The 15,390-nt window shown below is 44.7% G+C and overlaps 1 protein-coding gene across 6 annotated transcripts in view; it reads right to left on the reverse strand.

The window, feature by feature from the left end:
* NYX (nyctalopin) overlaps positions 1–15,186 on the reverse strand; it is an 81,343-nt gene extending 66,157 nt beyond the window's left edge. For 2 of the 6 annotated variants that reach the window (XR_014075634.1, XM_081564450.1), the window contains exons 1-2: positions 14,816–15,186; positions 14,222–14,288 (exon numbers count right to left, since the gene is read on the reverse strand). The gene's annotated coding sequence lies outside the window, so the exon portion shown is untranslated. Of the gene's footprint in view, positions 1–13,767; positions 13,848–14,221; positions 14,289–14,815 lie in introns of all 6 variants that reach the window. The other 4 variants (XR_014075631.1, XM_081564452.1, XR_014075633.1 and 1 more) reach the window with 3 other exon arrangements.
* Positions 15,187–15,390: the final 204 nt, after the last annotated feature.

Consider the following 15,390-nt stretch of genomic DNA (forward strand, 5'->3'; position numbering starts at 1 on the left):
ACATAGCCATAATTTCAAATTGTACTAAACATCAATTTTCACACATTTAAAACCAGTGTTTTTTATCAGCACTAACAAAAAGCAGAACAATTGTGGAAAAGTCTTGTTCCAAAGCCTCTTAAGAATTCACCAATGGTATTGAGTGAAACTTTATCTCTTAGAAAGACTTCTCTAAATTCAAACATGAAAAGTTGTTCCTATCATTACTAAAATATTTTATGAAAATATAGTTAATGTGAAAGTCCCTGAGTTTTAAGATTCTTTTTTCATGTGGGCTATTTTAAAGCCTTTATTGAATTTGCTACAATATTGCTTCTGGTTTATGTTTTGGTTTTTTGGACAGAGAGGCAGGTGGGATCCTAGCTCTCCACAACCCCTGCATTGGAAGGGCGTCTCTCAACCAGGGGAAGACCAGGGAAGTCCCAAAGACCCTGAACTTTACATTTTATTGTGGTAGTTAACTGAGCAATTACATAAATATTTGTATTGTTGTGAGCCATAAAGGACATGCTACTGAAATCGCTGGTGTGTCTGCTCAAAATAAAAATATAAACACTGACTTTGGAACCAAAACTTACAAAGTCACAGCAGATTTTAGAAGAAAAACTTCTGAAATTTTGTAGCTCCTAGAAATGAAATTGCTAATGACAGTAGAGGCAAATCTTAAGAAGATCTATTGTTTATTCTAACTCAATTTGGGGGAAAATAGCCTTGAAAAGGATTGTCTGCAAAAAGAATGAAATCTTTTAAAAATCCTCCTTCCTTCTATATCATAATGTGGCCTCATCCTTCTTTATTTCTCAGTGTGAACAGTAGTTAAACACTAACATGGAATGGTTGGATGTTCCTAAAGATATTTATCCCAAGAAAACAAAAATACCCATCCTTTCACTTCTACAGAAGTGAGATTGTTTGGCTGATTATACAGTTTGAGGGATTTGAAAAGTAATTGACCTCTGAAATGGTAAAACCTCTCCTAAGAATTCAAAATAAGTATTCAGGGACAGATCAAGAAATGTTTGAAATTTAAAAAGAATACATAGTTGTTGAGCAGGCTGAGTTCCTCAAACAAGTATGTGCAGATGCGCATGAAAATTGCAGGAGACAATTATTAAGGACAGCTTAGAGAACTGCCCACTGATAAATGCTCCTAGTCTGTATGATCTTGTTGTAAAATCCATAAAGCCAAGTACTAAGTTTTTCTTGTTGAAGAGGAATACCCAATACCTAGAATAGTGCCTTGAATTTGGTAGTGCCTCAGTTCAGAGAAGGCAATGGCATCCCACTCCAGTACTCTTGCCTGGAAAATCCCATGGACGGAGGAGCCTGGTGGGCTACAGTCCATGGGGTCGCTAAGAGTCGGATACGACTAAGCGACTTCACCTTCACTTTTCCCTTTCATGCACTGGAGAAGGAAATGGCAACCCACTCCAGTATTCTTGCCTGGAGAATCCCAGGGACGGCGGAGCCTGGTGGGCTGCCGTCTATGGGATCACACAGAGTCGGACACGACTGAAGCGACTTAGCAGCAGCAGCAGCAGTAAACATTTATGAAATTTACAAAAAAAAATAGGTGAATGAAAAATCAAGGCAACTATAAACTCCACGAAAAAATGGTGTGGCAGAAATTATTTCCTACCTCCTCAGTAGCCATCCCTCTTTCTTTGCTAATGGAATTCTAACTTCGTTTAAGTATAGGTCAGTTTCATCTACTTCAGGAGTGTTGGGACTCCTCTATGTCCCCCAGAGGGAGACTGTGCATGTGTGTTAAGTTGCTCAGTCGTGTCCAACTCTGCGACCCCATGGACTGTAGCCCACCAGGCTCCTCTGTCCATGGGAGTTTCTAGGGAAGAATACTGGAGTGGGTTGCCATGCCCTCCTCCAGTGGATCTTCCTGACCCAGGGATCGAACCCAAGTCTCTTATGTCTCCTGCCTTGGCAGGTGGGTTCTTTACCACTAGTGCCACCTGGGAAGCTCAGAGGGAGAATAAAGTGAAAGTGTTAGTCGTTCAGTTGTGTCCAACTCTTTGGGACTCCATGGACTGCAGCCCGCCAGGCTCCTCTGTCCATGAGACTCTCCAGGCAAGAGTACTGGAGTGGGTTGCTATCTCCTACTCCAGGGGATCTTCCCAACCCAGGGGTCAAACCCAGGTCTCCTGCATTGCAGGTAGATTCTTTACCATCTGAGCCACCAGGAAGCCAGAGGGAGAATACTGATTAGTAAAAGCAAATCATGCTAATTTATCCCCTTTGATGGTGACTGGTTTACAAATAAATAGGTGATACAATACTGGTCAATGAGACCCAAGAAATCTGCTGTGAAGTTTCTAAGAAAACTCTCACACATAAGAAAAGGACAAGAAGGACTTTCCTGGTGGTAAAGAATCTGCCTGCCAATGCAGGAGACACGGGTTCAATCCCTGATCCGGGAAGATCCCACATACCACGGAGCAACAGGTCCATGTGCCACAACTACTGAGCCTTTGCTCTAGAGCCCGGGAACCGCAACTATTAAGCCCATATGAGGCAACTTCTGAAGCCCACGCACCCTCCACAACAAGAGAAGCCACCGAAATGAGAAGCCCACACACCGCAACTAGAGGAAAGCCCATGCAGCAACGAAGACCCAGCACAGCCAAAAATTAATAAATAAATAAAATTTTTTTAAAAAAAGAAAAAACAGAAAGGACGGGAAGACAGGACATTCTTCAATACAGCTGATGTTCTGTGACCCTTGCAGCTGCTGCAGCCCCCCTGTGACCATGTAGAGACAAGCCAGAGGACCAAAGCCAACAATTAACACAGCAGAAAAATGGAAAAGGGTTGGAACTTTCCTGATACTGTTGAGTTAGTCACTAAATTAACCAATCCTGGAATTCCCGAGCTCTGGACTTCTTTTATGAGATGACAAACCTCACTATTGTTTAAGTCATTTTAAGCTGAGTCTTCTGCCACTTGTGGGGAAAAAAAAACACCCCATGAGGCTGATGTTATTGGTTGGCTACTCATTCTTCACCTCTTTTTTCACTATAGAGAGTGAAAACGCAGATACTTGCTTTTCCAGCTTCCCTTACAGCTGGGAGTTTATGTGACCTAGTTTTGGCCCATGAGATATAAAGGAAAATCCACTTGGAGTTTTGAGAAAGAAATCACCCCCTCTCCAATCAAAACAAAAGAGAGAGGTATGGGAGGAGAATTTTCTTTCTCTTCTTGTAGAAGCAAAACTGAATATGAAAACCAGGACGTTCTGGGAGAATAGCATTGAAACATGTATATTGTCAATGTGGGGCAGAGCACCATTCCATGTTCGATGCATGAGACGGGTGCTCAGGGCTGGGGCAATGGGATGGCCCGGAGGGATGGGATGGCGAGGGAGGTGGGAGGGGGGTCCAGGAGGGGGAACACATGTAGGCCCATGGCTGATTCGTGTCAATGTATGGCAAAAACTACTACAATATTGTAAAGTAATTGGCCCCCAACTAAAATAAATAAATTTATTTAAAAAAAAAAAAGAAAACCAGGACACAGGATGGCAAAAGGGAAAGAGGGAAGGGACTGGGTTCTGATGATACTGCCAGGCCTCTGAACCAACCCATTGGCCCTCCTACTTTATACATGTTAAGAAAGTAAGAAACAGCCTTGTGGTTTAAGTCACTGTTGGTGAGATGGGTTTTCTATTACTTGCAGCTTAGTGCATCCTTACTGATATATCCACATTTACAGAGCTGTTGAGTCAGAAAGGAAGTGTGGCTGTGAAGCACAGTCTAGCTCAGCAGTGAACGTTTGCATGGCCATAATAATGTAAACAGTGACTTGTTTTAATCAAAAATTACAAAAGAACTCTACTGGGGGGAGTAGAGGGAAGGGAACAAACGGGATCAGGGTATCTGAAAAGGTCCAGTCTTCATCACCATGATAGTAAGCAACAGATAACATCTAAACTTTAAAAATAAGACATCTCTGGTGGTCCAGTGGTTAAGACTCTGTGCTCCCAGCACAGGGGGTACAGGTTAGATCCCACATGTGACTTGGCGGGGCCAAAACCAAAATAAGAAAAAAAAAACATAGTAGTTTAAGTGTATTAGAAATATGGAGAGATACATCAGGAGAAAGAAAGAAAAGACTGAAAATATCTGCTTTGGAAAAAAAGCGAAGGAGATAGGAAAGGCTGGGGCAGAGTGATTGCCCTGATTTATTATGAGCCTTTCAGTTCAACTTGACTCTAAGAAATGAACACATATTCTCTGATAAAATCTTAAATTAATTTCAAATCAAATAACATGCAAAAATGTTACAGATTTGGAGATACATTTCACTGATCAAACCATGTCAAAGAGAAACTAACCAAAAACATGAGTAACTCTACATGAGAGAATATTCATTAACATGCCGTGTGCTTTGTTGTGCTTGGTCGCTCAGTTGTGTCCAACTCTTTGAGACCCCATGGACTGTAGCCGCCAGTCTCCTCTGTCCATGAGGATTCTCCAGCAAGAATACTGGAGTGGGTTGTCATGCCCTCCTCCAGGGGACCTTCCCAACCCATGGATCAAACCCTGGTTTCCCACATAGCAGGCAGATTCTTCACCATCTGAGCCACCAAGAAAGCCCTTAACATGCTCAGATATCTTGCAATAATTACAAAAATGGATGGACGTCACAAAGACTAGGCTGTTAAGGGTATATGGTGATGTGTATTTGTAATAAACATAGGAAATGTGAAGACAAAACCTGCAATTTTGATTTCCAGTTCAAGGCATCAATTTATTGGTTTACTGATACTGCTGCTAAGTCTCTTCAGTCGTGTCCGACTCTGTGCGACCCCATAGACAGCAGCCCACCAGGCTCCACCGTCCCTGGGATTCTCCAGGCAAGAACACTGGAGTGGGTTGCCATTGCCTTCTCCAATGCATGAAAGTGATACTAGTTTTGTGCATATCACATGCTTAGTCTAATACCCGAATCTCTGAATCCCTGTAGTAAAAAGCACTCAACATCCCAGCTGGGGAACCAAGAGTAACCAATAAACATAAAGCACGGGACAGGGTAAGAAATGAATGAAGAGGAGTTGATAAGTGAGCACTGGTAAAGTCAGGCATGGCCTCTGGGCAATGTGGGTTTGACTTGGGCTGTAAAGAATGAATGGTGCTTCTGGATGCAGCAAGGAGGAGGGTGGGGTTCTAAATAAAATACATAAGACGAAGTCATTAAGGTAGGAAAGATCCTTAACATATAAAGAGCTCTTCTAGGGACTTCTCTGGTGGTCCAGTGGTTGAGAATCCTAGCTTCTCCTGCAGGGGACAGAGGTTTGATCTCTTGCCTGGAAAATCCCATGGACGGAGGAGCCTGGTAGGCTACAGTCCATGGGGTCGCTAAGAGTTGGACACAACTGAGCGACTTCACTTTCACTTTTCCCTTTCTTGCACCGGAGAAGGAAATGGCAACCCACTCCAGTACTCTTGCCTGGAGAATCCTAGAGACGGCGGAGCCTGGTGAGCTGCCGTCTATGGGGTTGCACAGAGTCGGACACGACTGAAGCGACTTAGCAGCAGCAGCAGCAGCAGGGAATCAAGATCCCACATGCCAGTGTGGTGTGGCTCAAAAAATAAGAGCTCTGTCAATTAAAAAGTAAAAGACCAGGAACCCAGTAGTAAAAGGGGCAAAGGATATAAGCAGATGTCATTCACCAAAGGGGAAAAAAAGAAAACCACAAAGAAATGCAAATGGATCTTAAACAGTGAAAAGATTCCCAGGCAAAGAAAGAGAAATATCCAATAAATTCCATTTTCATCTCCTACATTTTACAAACATGGTAAAGTTTGATAATTCAGTGTGTGGCAGGCAGAATTCTAAGATGGTCACCAAGATTCCCACCTCATGGTATACCAGCACCTTCTCCCAGGTCTTCACTCATACACTCATCTAGATGTTGCTGTGAAGAGATTTTGCAGATATGATTATGTTCCCAAAACAAGTGACTTTTCAGGGTAATCTGGACAGGTATAACCTAATCACATGAGTCCTTTAAATCTAGGTCTAGAGGTCAGAGACAGGGAAGGCAGAGATCCAAAGCACAAGAAGATTTGATTTGTTGTTGTTCACTTAATATTGGGGTGGGAGGGCACATGGCAAGGAAGGCAGGCAGTCTTTAGGAGCTGAGAATGGCCCCCAGCTGACAGCCAACAAGGAGAGGCAGACCTCAGTCCTACAACCATAAGGACTGAATTCTGCCAACAACAGAAACAAGCTTGGAAGCAGATGTTTCACCAGAGCCTCCAGACAAGAACTCAGTCTAGCCAACACCTTGATTTTAACCTCATGAGACCCTGAGCAGAGAATTCAGCCATGCCATACCAGACTTCTGACCTACAGAAATGTGAGCTAATAAATGGGTGGGGTTTTAAGCCACTGAGTTTGTGGTAATTAGAAAACTAATATGCTGTGTTTAAAAGGGTGTGGAGAAACGGGCTGATTCATTTCTCATTGGCTGGCATGTAAATAGTCATAACCTCTCTGGAGGGCAAGCTGGCAATATCTATGAAAATTGAAGTTGCTCATCCATTTGATCCAGCAACTCCACCTTTAAGGATTCATCCTACAGATGTACTCACTCATGTGCAAGAAGATCCAAAACAACAACATACATTGCAGCATTGTTTGTAACAGCAAGTCTGCCACCCGAATATCTATCAATAGAAGACTAGCCAAATCAAATACATGATGGTGTGGCCCCCAAAATGCAACCATTCCAGATGTACTGATGTAGAAACAACATCAGGAATTATATTTAGGCAAAAATGCAAGGTTTAGGTGGTGTGTAGAATGCTACTATCTATATAGGGCCCCCAAAAGATATACAATCAGATCTATTGGCAAATGCACAAGATATTTTGGGGATATACCCAAGAAACCAGTCCCAAGAACACTTTGGGGAGTGGACCGTGTGACTAGAGGACAGAGAAAAGAGGAAGGCTGTTCCCAGGTTACCTTTGTTCTCCTGTGTGTATTACGTGTTCAGAAAAAATACAAACGGAAGAACAAAATGAACTCTGCCCTTGTGGGTACTTGAAGAGAATGAAACGTTTTCATTTATTGTTTTGCCTTTCTCCTTCAAAGGAGGAAAGGGAAAATAGTAGGAGCAATGGAAGGAGAAACTTCCCCTCTCTTCAACTGGCTATTTCTACTTGGTATGAATGGCACTGACAGAAGCAGGCCCCGGGGTAGAAAGCAGTTACTTGCCTAGCACAGTGGTCAGTGAGCTCAGCATCTGGCATAACACTTTCACACAGAATGGAAGGCTATATTTCTTGTTGATCTTTTTATTTTTTTTCTTTTTAAAGTGATTTTATTTATTTTTACTTTTGGCTGTGTGGGCTTTCTCTAGTTGTGGCTGGGGGGCTACTCTCTAGTTGCGGTGCATGGGCTTCTCATTGTGGTGGCTTCCCTTGTTGGGAGCCGGCGGGCTTCAGTAGTTGCATGATGTGGGCTCAGTAGTTGCAGTTTCTAGGCTCCAGAGCACAGGCTCAGTATTGAGGTGCTTAGTTGCCCTGCAGCATGTGGGATCTTCCCAGACCAGGGATCGAACCCATGTCCCCTGCATTGGCAGGCAGATTCGTAACCACTGGACCACCAGGAATGTCCTATTTGTTTGTCTTTGGTCACGTGTTTTAGTTCCCCGACCAGGGACCGAGCCCATGCTCCCTGCAATGGAAGTGCTGAGTCTTAACCACTGGTCCACCAGGGCATTCCAGGGTATGTTTGTTTTTATTTTCTCCCTCCCTTCCCCCATAGACTGTGTGTTTCATCTCTGATTCCTCAGCTTCAAGCAGTATACTGGCACACAATTTGTGCTCAAAAACTGTTTACTGAATGCCTGAATGAATGAATGAATGAATGAACAAGCTTGGAGTTTATGTTATGGAGTACTAAGGGAGAAGACTGATTTTTGAGGTGCTAGGATCAAACTACAGTGGCTTTGAGTGCCAGAATGAGTTGTCTACTTGAATCATTTGAGGGAACAGCTTTCACACTTAAAAATTGGCAGAAAACACAGGTGTTTGAAATCAGAAAAATCTCAAAACCACTTGGCAAACGAGGCTGTGCCATATCCATGTTGTGTCACGAGGATGAATATTATCACATGAAAAACGGTTGTCATTTCTGTAATTTCTTGAAGTACCCAAGAGCCTCAAAAAATGATATTCCCACTCTTCCCTTCTCAACCAGGGCTTTGAAAAGCCATCCACAGGGACTTCCCTGGTGGTCCAGTGGATAAGACCCTGTGCTTCCAATGCAGGGAGCCCCCTAGCCCACATGCCTCGGGGTGAGGTGGGGCAGCCTTGGCAGGAAAAATGAAAGCCATCTCCAAACTTCCCTCTCAGTCCAAATAAAGATGCTCTTTTTGGTTTCCTTTTTCAGTTCAACTGCTATGGAAAGTAACAACCGTGCCACAACTGAAATGACCCCAGACAGGAAGAACAAGAAGGGGCAAGTTGTGTGGAAATCGGGGGTTGTATGCACAGCCACTGCTGTCCTCAGGGAATTGCCCAACATGCCCTCCTGGGCCAGGTCGGGGATGAACCAGGCAGGCCTGGCCACGGAAGTGACCTGCCCACCTGCCCTTGGGCACTCCCACGGCCTCTGCCATGCTGGCACCTGGATGGGGCCACTCTGCCCAGGTTGCCATGGTAGTGGATGGGAACTGAGTTGCTCCCATTTCCTCTGGCTCCAAGCCAGGACCAGGCTCCCTGCTGACAGGGAGCACTCCCTGGGGCTGTCGCCTGGCCCTGACTCACCTGTCCTGGCACCGATAGGTGTGGCCTGAGCAGGGACTCTACCAGTAAGAACCTGGGTGGCCTCCAGAATGGGGACCTGCTTTCCTGTCAGTCTGGGATCCAGCCAGAGTGTTCCGGGCCCCTCAGAAAAGTACACTCAAGGGCTGGACACCTCAGTCTGCCTACCCTAAAATGTAAGGCAAGCGTCAATATCAGAAGGATAGATAAAAGGAACACAATTCTTTCCACAGGTATTAGCCTGACTTGGCCACCCAGTGCAGACGGGGCAGCCCAAGTACTTATGGTGTTGAAGCCCCGGCCTGCCCTGGCCTTTTTTTTTTTTTGGCTGCACAGCATATGCCAGATCTTCGTTCCCTGACCAGGGATCAAACCAGAGCCCCCTGCATTGGAAGGAGGATTCTTAACCACTGGACCATCAGGGGAGTTCAGTGAGATAGTTACTATTATTTGAAATTTACTGTTTGGAAGATTAAAGCACAGAGAGGTCATGTGACTTGCCTACGTCACAGAGCCAATAGCTGCAGAGCTAGGATTTAAACCAGGTTCTGGTCTCACTCAGGAAATAGCCGTGTGTCTATAATTGTATAGGCTTCCCTCTGATTGTTTTTCTTCATTCTCCATTAGCCAATCTCACGCTAAATTCCCCTTGAAACTCTGACTTTGCTCTTTCCTCTCCAGTCCCCCATCCAGCCCCAGGCCTAGACCCCCACCACTTCATTTCTTGATTCCTGCCCCAGCTTCTCAGTTGGCCTTTTACTGCCAGTCCTTGCTTAAAGTACACTTTTACACAAAATCCAGGCTACACCTCCTAAAACCCTGCTTTCTTTACATCATTATAATCATCTTTGGCTCCGCATCTTTGCCTGCAATGCATCCTGGTATTCAGGGAGAACCTCAGCCCACACCTGCATGTCAGTCTGCACAGACTCCCAACCAGCAGGTGCCATGCACATTCCCAGGCCCCATTTCCCAGTAGAACACATTCTTCTGTCTGCATAATCCTATCTCTCCTCCAAGGCTCAGCTTAGTTCCCTCACCCTCCCCCCCAACAAGCCACTCTGGCCCACAGCTGTCCTCTCTCTCCACAACTGTGCTGTTCTCTAAGACCACACAGTCTGATCCTAAATTGTCCCCTAGGAGACCCTTATGTTTCCCCAGTGTGACTGTGAACTCCTCAAGGGCACGAGTGATGTTGAAACAGGAGGGGAGGGTGCAGGGCACAACCGTTAGAAGAATGACATAGCCGTTGAGGATATACAAAAACTGGTCAGGCCCAAGAAGGCAGAAAAGGAGGTTTCCAGTGGACCTTGAGCCTTATTATACTCTCATCATAATACATTTCGTGTGTGCTCAATCGCTTCAGTCGTGTCCGACTCTTTGGGACCCCATGGACTGTAGCCCGCCAGGCTCCTCTGTCCATAGGGATTCTCCAGGCAAGAATAGTGGAGTGCATTGCCCTCCTCCAGGAGATCTTCCCAACCCAGGGGTCGAACCAGCGTCTCTTATGTCTCCTGCGGGTTCTTTACCACTAGTGCCACCTGGGAAGCCCTCGCAATACATTCAGTTCAGTTCAGTTCACTCGCTCAGTTGTGTCCAACTCTTTGCATAATACATTAGCATATGCTAAATGACACACCCACCAGCACCATGACAGTTCTGAAATAGAGCAGGACCCCATGGTCTTTGCTCCGAACCTCCATCCCCCCACCCGCACCCACCCATGTCTTCTGCCTGCCTTTTGTCTGTGGAAAACTTCAAAGAATTAAGTTTAATCAGAGAAATGAGAAATGCAGAAACAAAGGAAAACAGTCAAAGGAGACCAAGTAATAATAATGTAGTCATTAAGCATAATCAAGGACCTTTAGTTCCTTCTCAAGGACTATAGATAATATTTTGAGCCACATCCTGTGAGCTGTCTTAGTGATATTAAAACACCAGGTGGAGAAGTTAACTACATGATGACAAGACTGTACCCAGGACATAAGCTGCCACAATTCTGAGAACTGGCCTCAGAGAAATGGGAACAAGTAGACCCTGGAACTGAAGATTAACTATACCTAAATCAAGATGACCAATTTCGAGATGACTGTCAGAGCTGACTGTGCTGTTTCTGCATGTAGCCCCTCCTTTTGACTATAAAAGCTCTTGCCCCACTGGTTGCCAGTTGGGAGGGGGTGGGGCAGAGAGTCAGCCTTTGAACAGAAGTCAGTCCTGACCCCGCCCACCAAGCCTGTTGCCAGCATCTGAAATAAAGCAAACTTTCATTTCCACCAACCTGGCCTGTTTATTAGCTTTTGAGCAGCAAGTAGCCAGACCCACACACTCTTTCAGTAACAGTTCCAAGGCCAATCATAAAAGGCCAAAAAGTGGGCAGTGGTCCAGCTCCTGGAAATCCCTGCCCCTTCCTCTAAAGAGTTGGAACAATCCTCCCACTCATTAACCTAGGAAATTATCCAGTCCATAAAAACTAACCACCCTGTATTTCAGGGCCTCTCGCCTTCTGAGATGGCCCACACTCCATCTGTAGAATGTGTTTATCCCAAGGCTGTTCTTGCCTTTTGAGAGGGGCTGCATTCTGTCTGTGAAATGTGTATCTCTCTAAATAAATCCACTTCTTACCTATCACTTTGTCTCTCACTTAATTCTTTCTGCAACATCAAGAATCTGAAAACCATAATTCCAAAAGATACATGGAGCCCAGTGGGGTTTTTTTGTTTGTTTAAATATTTATTTATTTATTTGGCTACACCAGGTCTATGGTTGTGGCACATGGGATCTTTACTTGTGGCATGTGGGATCTAGTTCCCAGACCAGGGATCAAACCCCAAGCCTCCTGCACTGGGCACACAGAGTCTTAGCCACTGGACCACCTGGGAAGTCCCACAGCCCAGGGTTTGTTGCAGCACTATTTACAATAGCTAGGTTACGTGGAAGTAACCTAAATGTCCATCAACAGAGGAATGGATAAAGAAGATGTGGTACATATATACAATGGAAAATTATCAGCCGTAAAAAGGAGCAAAATTGTACCATTTGCAGAGACGTGGATGGACCTAGAGATTGTCATACAGAGTGAAGTAAGTCAGAAAGAGAAAATATCATGTGTTAACACATATATGTGGAATCTAGAAAGATAGTACAGATGAACCTATTTGCAAAGCAGAAATAGGCACAGACATATAGAATAAATGTATGGACACTAAGAGGAGAAAGGGAGGAGTGGAATGAACCGGGAGATTGACATTAACCTATAAACACTACTACGTATAAAAAACCTGTATAGCACAGAAACTCTTTAAAAAGGGGGAAATACATCTTCAATTTGTTTAATATCCACACAATGGGGTACTACTTAGCAATGAAGAGAAATAAACTATTTCTACCTGCAACAACAACAAAAAGAACCTGACTTCAATAAGTCCTGAGATTAGGTGTGTGATCTCAATTAAAAGATGGGGGATGAGGGGCGCATCCCTAGTGGCTTAGTGGTAAAGAATTTGCCTGCCAATGCAGGAGACACAGGTTCAAACCCTGGTCCAGGAAGATCCCACATTCTGAGGAGGAACTAAAGCCTGTGCACCACAACTAGAGAGTAGCCCCTGTTTTCTGCAACTAGATAAAAGCACATACAGCAATGAAGACCCACAGCAGCTATAAATAAATAAAATTATATCTTTTTAAAGTTATTCTTTTAAAAATAAAATAAAAGATATATGGGGGGATTCCCTGGTGGTCCAGTGGTTAGGCCTCCTCACTCTCACTGCCAAGGGCCTGGTCAGGGAATTAAGATCCCCACAAGTCACACAGCCCGAAAAGAAAAAAAAAAAGGGACTTCCCTGGTGGTCTGGTGGTTAAGACTCCACTTTTACTGCAGGGGGCATGGGTTGCATACCATGATGTGACCCAAAAAAATAAAAAAAGATTGGGTTCAAGTCCCAATCTGAGTTGTGCAGTTTCAAAGTCATACATTTCCTTGTAAATCACTTTCTCGTTTAGGGTACTTTACTAAAAAGGCAGCTGCACACATGCCATCTTAGACTTGCTTAACCAGAATCTCTGAGGGTAGGCCCAGGTGTCTATATTTTTTTTGGTAATAGCTTAAGTGAGTTATACCTTACATACCATAAAATTCACCCTTCTTTCTCTTCTAGTTTTATTGAGATCTGGTTGACATACAGTGCTGTATAAGTTTAAGGTCTACAGCATAATGATTTGGCTTAGGTAAATCATGAAAATGATTACCACAATAAGTTTAGTGAATATTCTTTGTGAGGAGAAAATTCACCCTTTTAAAGTGTACAAGTTATGGTTTTTAATATATTCACAGAGTTTTGCAAGCATCACCACTGGCTAATTTTAGAACGTTTTCATCACCCCCAAAGGAAATTCCATACCCATTAGCAGTCACTCCCCATTCCCCTCTTCCTCCAGCCCCTAGCAACCACTAATCCACTTACTGTCTCTATGGATTTGTTTATTCTAGAAATTTCCTTTAAACAAAATCATACAATGTGTGGTCCTTTGTGACTGACTGCTTAGCATAAAGTTTTCGAGGCTCATCTATGTTGTAGCAGGTGTCAGTACTTCATTCCTTTTAATTGCTGAATGATATTCTACTGTAGGGATAGAGCACGTTTTGTTTCCATGCATCTTTTGCTGGATATTTGGCCTGTTTCCACTTTTGACTATTATGAATAATGCTGCTGTGAACATTTGTGCACAAGTTTTTGTGTGGACATAAGTTCTCACTTTTCTTGGGCAGACACTAGAATTGCTGGGTCACGGGATAACTCTTAACTTTTTGAGGAACCACTGAAGTGTTTTCCACAGCAGCTGCACCAACAATAAATGAGGGTTCTAGCTTCTCCACATCCTCGCCGTATGTATTTTTAACACGTTCCATGGGTATGACAGAGTTTGAGCATTCCTGTGCTAAATTCTGGAAGCCCTGCTTGTCTACCATCCTGAGCATTACCTGGGACTACTTTGAGGTGTTGGGTGGTCCTGGGTTGGATGACCTTCTGAGACAGGAGAGAATAGAGCTGGGCACAACCTCTAAAAGAATGACATAGCCGTTGAGGATACACAAAAACTGATTAGATCCAAGAGGGCAGAAGATCTGACTTCTTGTGGACCTTGAGCCTTATTACACACTCATAATATATTAGCATATGCTAAATGACATAACCACAGGCACCATGACAGTTATAAGGTGGACTACAAAAAGCCAAAAAGTGGGTGGTGGCCAAATCCTGGAAATCCCTGCCCCTTCCCCAAAATAGTTAGAACAATCCTCCCATTGTTAGCTTATGAAATTACCCAGCCCATAAAAACTAACCAGTCACACACAGAGACATGCACACACCGCCTCTCCCTTTCTGAGATGGCCCACGGGCTATCTGTGTGTATCTCTCAGTAAATCTACTTACCTATCAGTTTGCCTCTCACCAAATTCCTTCTGGGCCAAGACTCAAAGAACCTGAGCTTCATTAAGTCCTGAGATGAGGTATGCAGTTTCAACTGGGAGATTTGGGGTTCAAGCCCCTTCCTAAGCTAAAGATTGTAGGTTCAAGTCCCATCTGAGGCACAATAGGGCTCGAGTCCCATCTGCGGTGGGCAGTTTCACTTCCACAGAGATCCCCAGATGGAGGTGGTGGAAACAGTGTAACTAGGAGCAAAAGCATGGCAGCCCAGGTGCTAAAACTAAAGGCCCAAGAAACTGAGGGCTTAGAGATATTTAGGAGGAAGTAGCTGCTCTGGGGGTAAGGCCTGAGACCCAGCCAGATCCTGACTCAGCCTTTGCGTAGCTGTTTGTGTGTAACTGGGTCATTTAGCCTCCCGGGCAGGCCTCTGTTGTGTGAAAAAAAAAAACAAAAAAAAACCCACGAGGATGGCATTTGCTCTCCATCCTCACCCCTGCTCCCCACCCCCACCCCAAGAAGGATGCTGTAAGGTTAAAATTGGCTAATTGAAAGCATCTGGTGGTAGTTCTGGCTCACTCCTTTGCTTGATTATGCTATTACCTCTGTCTAGTCCTCAGGTGGGAACCGGAGGGCATGGTCCATGGGCCAGGCTGCTGCTGCTGCTGCTGCTGCTGCTAAGTCGCTTCAGTCGTGTCCGACTCTGTGCGACCCCATAGACGGCAGCCCACCAGGCTCCGCCGTCCCTGGGATTCTCCAGGCAAGAATACTGGAGTGGGTTGCCATTTCCTTCTCCAGTGCATGAAAGGGAAAAGTGAAAGTGAAGTCGCTCAGTCGTGTCCAACTCTTAGCGACCCCAGGGACTGTAGCCTACCAGGCTCCTCCATCCACGGGATCTTCCAGGCAAGAGTACTGGAGTGGGGTGCCATTGCCTTCTCCGCATGGGTCAGGGGGGTGCCACAATTTTCCAGACTGATCTAGCAGTTGTGATTCGTTCGGAGTGCTACAGCCCTGGTTTAAATCCCCGCCCCCACAGCTTTAAAGGACTAAAATAAACAGGAAGTTTCTGTTTCACCTCGATCTCACTGAGGATTGGGCAGCATGTAGTTTTAGCTGTCCAGTTCCGTAGCTCTCTTGAAGGATCTTTCAGGCCAAGGTGTGGCTCCTTTGTAATCAAA

Source organism: Giraffa tippelskirchi, chromosome X (genome assembly GCF_054371585.1).
Source record: "Giraffa tippelskirchi isolate mGirTip1 chromosome X, T2T-mGirTip1v1.2.pri, whole genome shotgun sequence".
NCBI lineage: Eukaryota > Metazoa > Chordata > Mammalia > Artiodactyla > Giraffidae > Giraffa > Giraffa tippelskirchi.